The sequence below is a fragment of the Salvelinus namaycush genome, chromosome 34, assembly GCF_016432855.1.
Source record: "Salvelinus namaycush isolate Seneca chromosome 34, SaNama_1.0, whole genome shotgun sequence".
Lineage (NCBI taxonomy): Eukaryota > Metazoa > Chordata > Actinopteri > Salmoniformes > Salmonidae > Salvelinus > Salvelinus namaycush.
In genome coordinates this window covers 967,759-981,200 of record NC_052340.1, presented here as the reverse complement: position 1 = coordinate 981,200, position 13,442 = coordinate 967,759, and positions in this window count along the sequence as shown.

The following is a 13,442-nucleotide window of genomic DNA, read 5'->3' as shown; positions in this document are numbered from 1 at the left end:
TAGCACGGTTCTGTCTATAACATGAGCTGGTCAATATGTGTAATTAGTTTGTATTGCTAGTAATATGGGTTGGGACTATTGCTGAGTTCAAAACATCTGGGAACTCAGAACTGGGAACTTGGAAATCTCAGACTTCTGACTTCAGTGTGTTCAAGACAACTGGGATCTCTGTAAAATAGTTTTCAACAATTGGGAAAATAGTTTTGAACGGTCATCCAACTCGGGAAATAGGGCCTCTTTCCACTGCCCTGAATTTCCGACCTGCAGATCACTGACGTTATGATTTGACCTTGTTTTTTTCAAAGTTCCCAGTTGTCTTATAAGCACCATTAGGTTAATTGTTTAGCTAGCTAGCTACATGTCTAAACAAAAGACTCCGCTTGTGGCTGGGGGTGGTTATAGCATTTCTTTAACATGACCAATCAAGTTATACGGATAATCCGGTGTCCGGATACGAATCATCTAATAATGATAAAATATATACAATATTTATCTGGACACTTTCTATTTTTGATATTGCTACTATGCAAATATGCAAGCAACCATTTCACTGTAGAGTTTGCACCTTCTGTATCCTGTGTATGTGACAAATAAACGTTTATTTTATTTGATATAGTGTGTGTTTACCAGAGACGGTAATGTGAAGAACAACATGACCTGCACCAAAGTCAGATTAGGATATAGGCCAAGGACTAGATAAAGTGTATTTTTGCCTCTGCTTTCACCGCTTTTAGTTGTGAAATCTTCGGTTGTTTACTACACTACCTTACTCACTCTGTTTAGCACATGGCCTCACATGTGTGGGGCTAAGGCTTAAGAGGGTGTGAATGATGCTTCTTTGTGTAGACAAAGAAGAGCTCTCCAGTAGGTGCACCAAAATATTCAAGGACCATTTTCTCAAATGTTGTGTTACAAGTTTTTTCAACTTTCAAAGCAGAATTACTTTCCATTGTTCCTCAACTGCAATGTATGATATACCATTTTCTAGGTCTGAGTCTCTACTTTTATCCAATGTAAAAAAAAAAACACAATTTAAAATGTTGCTACATAGGTCCGGATTGAGCCGGTTGGTCAGAAAAATTACTTTATAAACAAAATTGTATTACTATAAAATAATGCAATTTCCCAATTTTTTGGAGCATACAATATACACTATATATGCAAAGTATATGGACACCCCTTCAAATTAGTGGATTCGGCTATTTCAGCCACAGCAACAGATGTATAAAATCAAGCACACGGCTATGCAACCTCCATAGACAAACATGTAGTGTATCTCAATATTTGAATTATCATTATTGCTCATCTTTATCAAGGGTGTCAATACTTTTGGTCCCCACTATAGCTTCCAATCATTTCTCACGCTCATCCATTCCCCCTCAGCAACACACACTGACGCACATTGAATGGTTGAACAAGGAGGCCAGTTGTTGCTTCACAGGGCCAGGGCTAAATTTAGCCACAAGTGTCACATTTCAGGCATCATTTAAAGGGCATTAACATTTACAGTATCGTGCCTGAAATGTACTAGGAGTGAAATCTGATGAGACACACACAAATCCAGTTTATTGGTAGGTTGACAACAAATCTGGATGGTGGGGTGTAATAAATAAGCCTTGGACAAGTAAACCATGTCCGAGCCAGAATGGCCATAGGGCAGGAGCCTATCTAGTGTGAGGTTGCTTGATGTACAAATACACACCCTGGACAGGACACTATCCACTGGGCACAAACTGGTTGTATCAAAGTTCTTTAAACCTAATTTGTCAACGTATTGTGCCGTGAAATCTACATGGAAAATACATTGGATTTACAAAGAAATCTGGGGTGAAATTTCAACCACAGGTTTATGTCTTCGTTGTAACCAATTTTCAACATAGAAAAACCTTGTGTAAAATATGTTGAATTTGTACCTTTGAAACAATGTCAGATCTTCATCGTTATATCCACTATCAGAAAACAAAAACTACAGGCTGGGCAGCACCTCCTACTAAAGGGTTGATCTACCATACAGGGTTTTAGCCAAGCCCTGCTTAGTTTTGATATTTTTCAATGACTACTGTCGTGATAAAGTGAAAATGATTATTGAGAGATCTCTTCATAACTACATATATTCATTGTTGCTATCTAAGTCATCCCTTTGTCACGTTCCTGACCTGTTTTCTGTTGTTTTTGTATGTGTTTAGTTGGTCAGGGCGTGAGTTGGGGTGGGCATTCTATGTTTTGTGTTTCTATGTTTAGGTCGTTGGTAATTAGCCTTATATGGTTCTCAATCAGGGACAGGTGTTTGACGTTTCCTCTGATTGAGAACCATATAAAGGTAGGCTGTTCACACTGTTTGTTTGTGGGTGGTTGTCTTCCGTGTCTGTATGTTTGTTCGTACCACACGGGACTGTAGCGTTTGTTCGTTCGTTTGTTGTAGTCTGTACCTGTTCCTGCGTTCTTCGTGTTATATGTAAGTTCTCATGTTTAGGTCAGTCTACGTTCGTTTTGTTATTTTGTAATCATTCCAAGTGTTTGTTTTCGTGTTCGTTTTCGGCAGTTAATAAATTCATTATGTTTTCAAAACCCGCTGCATTTTGGTCTGATCACTACTCCTCCTCTTCGGAAGAAGAGGAGGAGGACAACCGTTACACCCTTAAGGAAAAACCATATTATTTCATGTTGAAAATCATGTTAAAACATGTGTTTTTGGAACACTTCACATGACAATTAACATGTGAATTAATGTGTTTTTGGAACACTTCACATGTGACAAAAATGGGTCATTATACAGTGTTTTCATCTTAGACACACTTTAACATACATTACTACATTGTGAATGTATATTTATACAGTAATAATTATTTAATGTGCCCTTACCTGGGACTTCAAATAACGTTTTATTGGTCATATACACATATTTAGCTGATGTTATTGCGGGTGTAGTGAAATGCTTGTGTTCTTCGCTCCAACAGTGCAGTAATTAAGTGATAATGCAAGAGAAGCCGGTGTTTGGAGGATATATTGTTAGGCCCAAACACAGTCCATCGGTTCTGTTGCCAGAAACGCAACTCGGTCGTTCAGTCTTTTTGTGCTGTATATATGGACGCAACCCAGTCGTTCATACTAAATGTTTTATTGCCATACTGGTTGGCAACGTTCTTATCCCTTGCTTGCTAGCTAGCCAACTACGGCTTACTTACAGTCACGTCAAAGAGTGCAGTGCATTTGTTTCAGCTGTTTTCTAATTACATTTATTGGATACATCCATAACAATGAGTTAATGAATGCGCAATTTCACATGGCATAGAAACTGTGCTCTCTCGTCAGGACACTGTTGTTCAGAGGAGCTAGCCAAAAACACAGCTAACACAATCACTTCAAACTGAAGCTGGAAAGACTGCAAACTAGCTGCACTTCCTGTAGTTTCATTTGACCTGTTTTCCATTGATATTTCTTTGTATATATCCATATATATTATGCTGATTCATGATTTCGACTGGCTGAAAAAAAGCTGCCTGTCTGTCTCATTCCAACCCCCGACCCCTACACAATCATTACTATGGGACAGCTGGAGATCAAATTTCAATGTTGAAACAATGTTGTTCATGTCAGAGTGACAGACAGCAAAGTTTATAGAAATCTCCGCTGTTGAAAAGCAAATGCAAGACTAAAAGAAATGGGAGATCATGTCTAGAAGCTTTTTATAGTGGAGATCAAGTTTATAAATTGCCTGGCTGGGCTGATGAGACAGTGGATTGTGCAGTCAGATGGAACAGAGTAAATAGGCATTTTAACTTCATAGCTTTAGCCATTGATAACTTGTGGAATAGACACCGGCTTGAATGTGGTTTTAATCAGCATTGAGGATTAGACCCACCTGTTGTATAATATCCTTCAATACACACAAATCTAAAAAGTAAAATAATGGAATGAAGAAATATATAAAATATTAGGACAAGCAATGTCGGAGGCCAAAGTATGAATATATATACAGTACCAGTCAAAAGTTTGGACACACCTACACATTCAAGGGTTTTTATTTATTTTTACTGTTTTATACAAACTATGAAATAACACATATGGAATCATGTAGTAATCAAAAAAAAGTGTTAAACAAATCAAAATATATTTTATATTTTATTCTTCAAAGTAGCCACCCTTTGCCTTGATGACAGCTTTGCATTCTCTCAGCCAGCTTCAGGAGGTAGTCACCTGGAATGCATTTCAAATAACAGGTGTGCCTTGTTAAAATTGTATTTGTGGAATTTCTTTCCTTCTTAATGTGTTTGAGCTAATCAGTTGTGTTATGACAAGGTAGGAGTGCTATACAGAAGATAGCCCAATTTGGTAAAAGTCAAAGTCCATATTATGGCAAGAACAGCTAAAATAAGCAAAGAGAAACAACAGCCCATCATTACTTTATTAAGACATGAAGGTCAGTCAAACCACCACAGGAAAGGAAGACCCAGAGTTACCTCTGCTGCAGAAAATAAGTTCATTAGAGTTACCAGCCTCAGAAATTGCAGCCCAAATAAATGCTTCACAGAGTTCAAGTAACAGACACATCTCAACATCACAACATCAACTGTTCAGAGGAGACTGTGTGAATCAGGTCTTCATGGTTGAATTGCTGCAAAGAAACCAATACTAAAGGACACCAAAAATAAAAAATAATGACTTGCTTGGGTCAAAAAACACAAGCAATAGACATTAGACTGTTGGAAATCTGTCCTGTCGTCTGATGAGTCCAAATTTGAGATTTTTGGTTCCAACCGCCATCTCTTTGTGAGATGCAGAGTAGGTGAACAGATGAACTCTGCGTGTGTAGTTCCCACCGTGAAGCATGGAGGAGGAGGTGTGATGGTGTGGGAGTGCTTTGCTGGTGACACTGTCAGTGATTTATGCAGAATTCAAGGCACACTTAACCAGCATGGCTAGCACAGCATTCTCTAGCGATAACCCATCCCACCTGGTTTGCGCTTAGTGTGACTACAATTTGTTTTTCAACAGAACAATGACCCAACACAACTCCAGGCTGTGTAAGGGCTATTTGACCAATAAGGAGAGTGATGGAGTGCTGCATCAGATGACCTTGTCTCCACAATCACCCGACCTCAACCCAATTGAGATGGTTTTGGATGAGTTGGACCGCAGAGTGAAGGAAAAGCAGCCAACAAGTGCTCAGAATATGGCCACCCGGACTATTTACATTGACCACTCTTGTTTTTACACTGCTTCAACTCGCTGTTTTTACTCTTCGCATAGTCACTTTACCTCTACCTACATGTACAAATAACCTCAACTAACCTTAAACCCCGCACATAGATTAGGTACCAGTACCCCCTGTATGTAGCCGCATTATTGTTATTTCATTGTGTTACTTTTTATTTTATTTTTTACTTTAGTTTATTTAGTAAATATTTTGTTAACTCTATTTCTTGAACTGCATTGTTGGTTTGCATTTCACGGTAAGGTCTACACCTGTTGTATTTTGGCTCCTGAGTGGTGCAGCAGTCTAAGGCAAGGCATCTCAGTGCAAGATTCGTCACTTCACTCCCTGGTTCCAATCCAGGCTGAATCACATCCGGCCATGATTGAGAGTCACATAGGGCGGCGCACAATTGGCCCAGCGTCGTCCGAGTTTTGCCGGGGTAGTCAATCATTGTTAATAAGAATTTGTTCTTGCCTAGTTAAATAAAAAATATATAAATAAACATTTGGTGCATGTGACAAATAAAATGTGATTTGATTTGATACAGTTGAAGTCGGAAGTTTACATACACCTTAGCCAAATACATTTAAACTCAGTTTTTCAAAATTCCTTACATTTAAACCTAGTAAAAATTCCCTTTCATAGGTCAGTTAGGATCACCACTTAATTTTAGGAATGAAGAATGTCAGAATAATAGTAGAGAGAATGATTTCTTTCAGCTTTTCTTTCTTTCATCACATTCCCAGGGGGTCAGAAGTTTACATACACTCAATTATTACTTGGTAGCATTGCCTTTACATTGTTTAACTTGGGTCAAACGTTCCGGGTAGCCTTCCACAAGCTTCCCACAATAAGTTGGGTGAATTTTGGCCCATTCCTCCTGACAGAGCTGGTGTAACTGAGTCAGGTTTGTAGGCCTCCTTGCTCGCACACGCTTTTTCAGTTCTGCCCACACATTTTATATCAGATTGAGGTCAGGGCTTTGTGATGGCAACTCCAATAACTTGACTTTGTTGTCCTTAAGCCATTTTGCCACAACTTTGGAAGTATGCTTGGGGTCATTGTCCACTTGTAAGACTCATTTGCGACCAAGCTTTAACTTCCTGACTGACCAAACAATTCTATTTTTGTTTCATCAGACGAGGACATTTCTCCAAAAAGTACGATCTTCGTCCCCATGTGCAGTTGCAAACCGTAGTCTGGCTTTTTTATGGCGGTTTTGGAGCAGTGGCTTCTTCCTTGCTGAGCGGCCTTTCAGGTTATGTCGATATTGTCACGTATGGTCAGGGCGTGAGTTGGGTGGGTTGTCTATGTGTGATTTTCTATGTTGGGATTTTGTGTTCGGCCTGGTATGATTCTCAATCAGAGGCAGCTGTCAATCGTTGTCCCTGATTGAGAATCATACTTAGGCAGCCTGGGTTTCACGTGTGTTTTGGGGGTGTTTGTCTACCGTGTTAGTGTTTTCACCACACGGTACTGTTTCGGTTTTCTGCACTTCGTTTATTGTTTTGTATTTCAGTGTTTAGTTTCGGTTTTAATAAATCATCATGAGCACGAACCACTCTGCATATTGGTCCGATCCTTCTCGCCTCTCCTCGTCCGATGAGGAGGACGAAATAGACAACCGTTACAGATATAGGACTCGTTTTACTGTGGATATAGATTCTTTTGTACCTGTATCCTCCAGCATCTTCACAAGGTCCTTTTCTCCAAAGTACGTTCATCTCTAGGAGACAGAACGCATCTCCTTCCTGAGCAGTATGACGGCTGCTTGGGTCCATGGTGTTTATACTTGCGTACCATTGTTTGTACAGATGAACGTAGTACCTTCAGGAGTTTGGAATTTGCTCCCAAGAATGAACCAGACTTAGACAACTATAACGAAAACCCTCAAATTGCTGAAATAAGTAAATGATGAAAGAATAGTCAGATTAACTGATAGCAGTGCAGATGGCACTATTTTGCTATTTTAGTTAAGTGTAGAGATGTACTGTACAGACTCTGTGGCACAGCAGAAAGATCAGCACACACCTCAAATCCAGAGGTTGTGAGTTAAAATCCCAGGTGGGACCATATTTTAGATGATGCATTTACTTTAAAACCATCATACAAAAACTTGACTTAAAAGGGGTTAGGATGGTTTAGGACCATCTGGGACCATGACATGACGTCCTGACGCCTGATAAAACAAATGTCTTGAGAACATATTACAAAAATCCTAATATCATCCTCACCCTTACGGGGAAAAAAACACATGAATTTCACGTGATCACTTGTGATCTTATGTGAAGGTAATGTGATAACATGTGACAACATGTAAAGCATCATGTGATAACATGAAAATAAACATGTGAAAACATGTGAGCATGTAAAAACATAGAGGGAGTTCTGTTAACCTGAGCCACGGTGCACCTGGCTATGGCCTGTGATGTGAATGTGTAAAAGTGGTGAGGGAGCAAACTTTCTCAAATCGAACAGTAATCCGCACGGCACCTTCATGTTGTCAACAAGGCAGAATGGTGCATCGTCCAGAAGCATACAGCATCTCTTTTCCATTAAATATACGTAAACATTTTCAAACAGGTTTTCATTGGGAAGTCAGATAAAGCGTTTTAATCAAAAGCAATTACTTTTGCATGTGAAAACATAGAATCCACATGCTTAATCTACATCACTTTTGTTTTGAGCAGACTTCGCCATGGGCTTTGGATGGGGCACCTGGCTCACGCCCGGGAAGCAACCCAGCGCAAACTCCTCCAACCGGGGCACACCTCTGTAAGATCATCCAATCCCTCAATATCTTGTGTGAAGTGTTCCAAAAACACGTTTTGTTCAAATTTCAATTGGACATGATTTCACATGTCAAATGTGAAGTGTTCCAAAAACCATTTTTTTTCACATGTATTTTCATGGTATAACATGTAGAAATTTAGCTTCCTCATGTTGTCACATTTATTTAACATGATCATGTTCTCACGTGCTCACATATGTAGTTTCATTTTATCACATTAACTTCACATAAAACCACGTAATGGGTTCACATGTGAAATTCATGTGGTTTTCTGTAAGGGATTCCCAAGGGTAGGTTTAACAGAGGAAATGAAATGTAATCATACTTCAGAAAGTATTCATACCCCTTGACTTATTCCAATGTTTCTTCTGTTACAGCCTGATTTCAAAATGTATTAAAAAAAAACACACAAAAAACGCACCCATCTGCACACAGTACCCCATAATGACAAAATTAAAACAGGTTTTAGAAATGTTAGTACACTTATTGAAAATGAAATATCAGTACATTTTAGAATCACCGTTGGCAGCGATTACAGCTGTGAGTCTTTCTGGGTAAGTCGCTAAGAGCTTTGCTGACCTGGATTGTACAATATTATATTTGTTATTATTATTCAAGCTCTGTCAAGTTGGTTGTTAATCATTGCTATACAGTCATTTTCAAGTCTGGCCATAGATTTTCAAGACGATTGAAGTCAAAACTGTAACTAGGCCACTCAAGAACATTTAATATTGTCTTGCTAAGCAACTCCAGTGTATATTTGGCCTTGTCTTTCAGGTTATTGTCCTGCTGAAAGGTGAATTTACCTCCCATTGTCTGTTGAACCAGGTTTTCCTCTAGGATTCTGCCTGTGCTTAACTGTATTCTGTTTCTTTTTATCCGGCCCCAAAAAGTTATTGCCGATGACAAGCATACCCATAACATGGTTGAAAATATGAAGAGTGGGACTCAGTGGTGTGTTGGATTTGCCCCAAACATAACGCTTTGTATTCAGGATATGAAGTACATTTCTTTGCCACATTGTTTGCAGTTTTACTTTAGTGACTAATTGCAAACAGGATGCATGTTTTGGAATTGTTTTATTCCAGGCACCCTTCTTTTCACTCTGTCATTTAGGTTATTATTGTCTAGTAACTACAATGTTGTTGATCCATCCTCCGTTTTCTCCTATCACAGCTAGCGTTGAGTTAGGAAGGATGCCTGTATCTTTGTAGTGACGGTGTATTGATACACCATCCAAAGAGTAATTACAACTTCACCATGCTCAAAGGGATATTCAGTGTTTGCTTTTTTAACTTCTGAAAATGAAGACTCGGATTATAGTGATATTATGTTTTATCTCGCTAACAATGTAATGTTTGTTGAGAAAGGTGTCCTGCTATTGACACACTTGTTGAATTATGCAAGAGAACGTGACAATAGTAATTGATGAGGCAGTCCAGACAGCACAGGTGAGTGCAGGTAGGCTAGACAGAGCAAGTGTTTGGTGGTTGCAGCCTACAGTACTTCCAACCCTTTACATTAATTTATTCATACATGCAAATACACCCAGTGTATTTATGCCAATGAGGCACCTATCATTTTCTTAATTTAACACAATATATAAATAAATACCGATACAATAAGAAAACTTATAAATGAGTGCATTCTAAGATTATTTTTTCTTATTTGACAAATTGAATACCTGAATTCCCACCAAAATCCCTGAACGTCATTCATTATTTGTCCATGCCAGTGAAATGTTTTATGTGCTATAATTCACTCAATATCTATTGGCTTGTACAAATTGAAACAGTTTTGAGTATCTTCATCGATTGTCCAACTGTTGCATTTATTAGAATTGTTCTAAAAACATTGTAACAATTCCAATGACCCTCTCTATGAACAAGTGGGTGGTCTATGCAGGGCCTTACCCCCAATCCATCTCCTTAAAACCTCTTAAGGATTAGCCTCTTTTTTTTAAAATGTTCACCTAAAATGACATACCCAAATCTAACTGTCTGTAGCTCAAGCCCTGAAGCAAGGATAGGCATATTCTTGGTACCATTTGAAAGGAAACACTTTGAAGTGTATGGAAATGTGAAAGGAATGTAGTAGAATATAACACATTAGATCTGGTAAAAGATAATACGAAGAAAACAAAAACATTATTTTGTATTTTTTTTGTACCATCATCTTTGAAATGTAAGAGAAAGGCCATAATGTATTATTCCAGCCCATGTGCAATTTAGATTTTGGCCACTAGATGGCATCAGTGTATGTTTATTTATTTATTTTGATTTCACCTTTATTTAACCAGGTAAGCTAGTTGAGAACAAGTTCTCATTTGCAGCTGCGACCTGGCCAAGATAAAGCAAAGCAGTTCGACACATACAACAACACAGAGTTAAACATGGAATAAACAAACCCAATCAATAATACAGTAGAAAAATCTATAAACAGCATGTGAAAATGAGGTAGGATAAGAGAGGTAAGGAAATAAATAGGCCATGGTGGTGAAGTAATTACGAAATAGCAATTAAACACTGGAATGGTAGGGTGTGCAGAAGATGAATGTGCAAGTATAGATACTGGGGTGCAAAGGAGCAAGATAAATAAATGAATACAGTATGGGGATGAGGTAGATTGGATGGGCTATTTACAGATGAGCTATGTACAGGTTCAGTGATCTGTGAGCTGCTCTGGCAGCTGGTGCTTAAAGCTAGTGAGGGAGGTAAGAGTCTGCAGCTTCAGATATTTTTGCAGTTCGTTCCAGCCATTGGCAGCAGAGAACTGGCAGGAGAGGCAGCCAAATGCAGAATTGGCTTTGAGGGTGACCAGTGAGATATACCTGCTGGAGCGCGGGCTACTATGCTGCTTTGGTGACCAATGAGCTGAGATAAGGCGGGGCTTTACCTAGCAGAGACTTGTAGATGACCTGGAGCCAGTGGGTTTGGCGACGAGTATGAAGCGAGGGCCAGCCAACGAGAGCATACAGGTCGCAGTGGTGGGTAGTATATGGGGCTTTGGTGACAAAACAGATGGCACTGTGATAGACTGCATCCAATTTGTTGAGTAGAGTATTGGAGGCTATTTTGTAAATGACATCGCCGAAGTCGAGGATCGGTAGGATGGTCAGTTTTACAAGGGTATGTTTGGAGTGAAGGATGCTATGTTGCGAAATAGGAAGCCGATTCTAGATTTAATTTTGGATTGGAGATGTTTAATGTGAGTCTGGAAGGAGAGTGTACAGTCTAACCAGACACCTAGGTATTTGTAGTTGTCCACATATGCTAAGTCAGAACCGTCCAGAGTAGTGATGCTGGACGGGCGGGCAGGTGCGGGCAGCGAACGGTTGAAGAGAATGCATTTAGTTTTACTTGCATTTAAGAGCAGTTGGAGGCCACGGAAGGAGAGTTGTATGGCATTGCAGCTCATCTGGAGGTTAGTTAACACAGTGTCCAAAGAAGGGCCAGAGGTATACAGAATGGTGTCATCTGCGTAGAGGTGGATCAAAGAATCACCAGCAGCGAGAGCGACATCATTGATGTATACAGAGAAGAGAGTCGGCCCGAGAATTGAACCCTGTGGCACCCCCATGGAGACTGCCAGAGGTCCGGACAACAGACCCTCCGATTTGACATACTGAACTCTATCGGAGAAGTAGTTGGTGAACCAGGCGAGGCAATCATTTGAGAAACCAAGGCTGTTGAGCCTGCCAATAAGAATGCCGAGTCGAAAGCCTTAGCCAGGTCGATGAATACGGCTGCACAGTTATGTCTCTTATCGATGGTGGTTATGACATCGTTTAGGACCTTGAGAGTGGCTGAGGTGCACCCATGACCAGCTCTGAAACCAGATTGCATAGCGGAGAAGGTACGGTGAGATTCAAAATGGTCGTTAATCTGTTTGTTAACTTGGCTTTCAAAGACCTTAGAAAGGCAGGGTAGAATAGATATAGGTCTGTAGCAGTTTGGGTCTAGAGTGTCTCCCCCTTTGAAGAGGGGGATGACCGCGGCAGCTTTCCAATCTATGGGAATCTCAGACGATACGAAAGAGAGGTTGAACAGGCTAGTAATAGAGGTTGCAACAATTTCGGCAGATAATTTTAGAAAGAGAGGGTCCAGTGGGGGAGGTTTGGGTGAGTTGCTGTGGGGAGCGCAGGGCTGTTGACCGGGGTAGGGGTAGCCAGGTGGAAAGCATGGCCAGCCGTAGAAAAATGCTTATTGAAATTCTCAATTATTGTGGATTTATCAGTAGTGACAGTGTTTCCTAACCTCAGTGCAGTGGGCAGCTGGGAGGAGGTGCTCTTATTATCCATGGACTTTACAGTGTTCCAGAATTTTTTGAGTTTGTACTATAGGATGCACATTTCTGTTTGTAAAAGCTAGCCTTAACTTTCCTAACTTCCTGTGTATATTTGTTCCTAACTTCCCTAAAAAGTTGCATATCACGGGGGCTATTCGATGCTAATACAGAACGCCACAGGATGTTTTTGTGCTGGTCAAGGGCAGACAGGTCTGGATTGAACCAAGGGCTATATCTATTCCTAGTTCTACATTTGTTGAATGGAGCATGCTTATTTAAGATGGTGAGGAAGGCACTTTTAAAGAATAACCAAGCATCCTCTACTGACGGGATGAGGTCAATGTCATTCCAGGATACCCCGGCCAGGTCGATTAGAAAGGCCTGTTCGCTGAAGTGTTTTAGGGAGCGTTTGACAGTGATGAGGGGTGGTCGTTTGACCGCAGACCCTTTACGGATGCAGGCAATGAGGCAGTGATCACTGAGATCTTGGTTGAAAACAGCAGAGGTGTATTTGGAGGGCGAGTTAGTTAGGATGATATCTATGAGGGCGCCCGTGTTTACAGATTTAGGGTTGTACCTGGTAGGTTCATTGTGAGATTGTGGTGGTTTTCCTAAGCCAGGATTCAGACACGGATAAGCCATCCGGGTTGGCAGAATGTGCTAAAGCAGCAAACTTAGGGAGTAGGCTTCTAATGTTAACATGCATGAAACCAATTATTTTACGGTTACAGAAGTCAACAAATGGGAGCACCTGGGGAGTAGGAGTGGAGCTAGGCACTGCAGGTCCTGGATTAACCTCTACATCACCAGAGGAACAGAGGAGAAGTAGGTTAAGGGTACGGCTAAAGGCTAAAAGAACTGGTCGTCTAGCACGTTCGGAACAGAGAGTAAAAGGAGCAGGTTTCTGGGCACGATAGCATAGATTCAAGGCATAATGTACAGACAAAGGTATGGTAGGAAGAGAGTACATTGGAGGTAAACCTAGCCATTGAGTAATGATGAGAGAGATATAGTCTCTAGAGACGTTTAAACCAGGTGATGTCATCGCATATGTGGGAGGTGGAACAACATGGTTGGTTAAGGCATATTGAGCAGGGCTAGAGGCTCTACAGTGAATAAGACAGTAATCACTAATCAGGACAGTAATGGACAAGGCATATTGATATT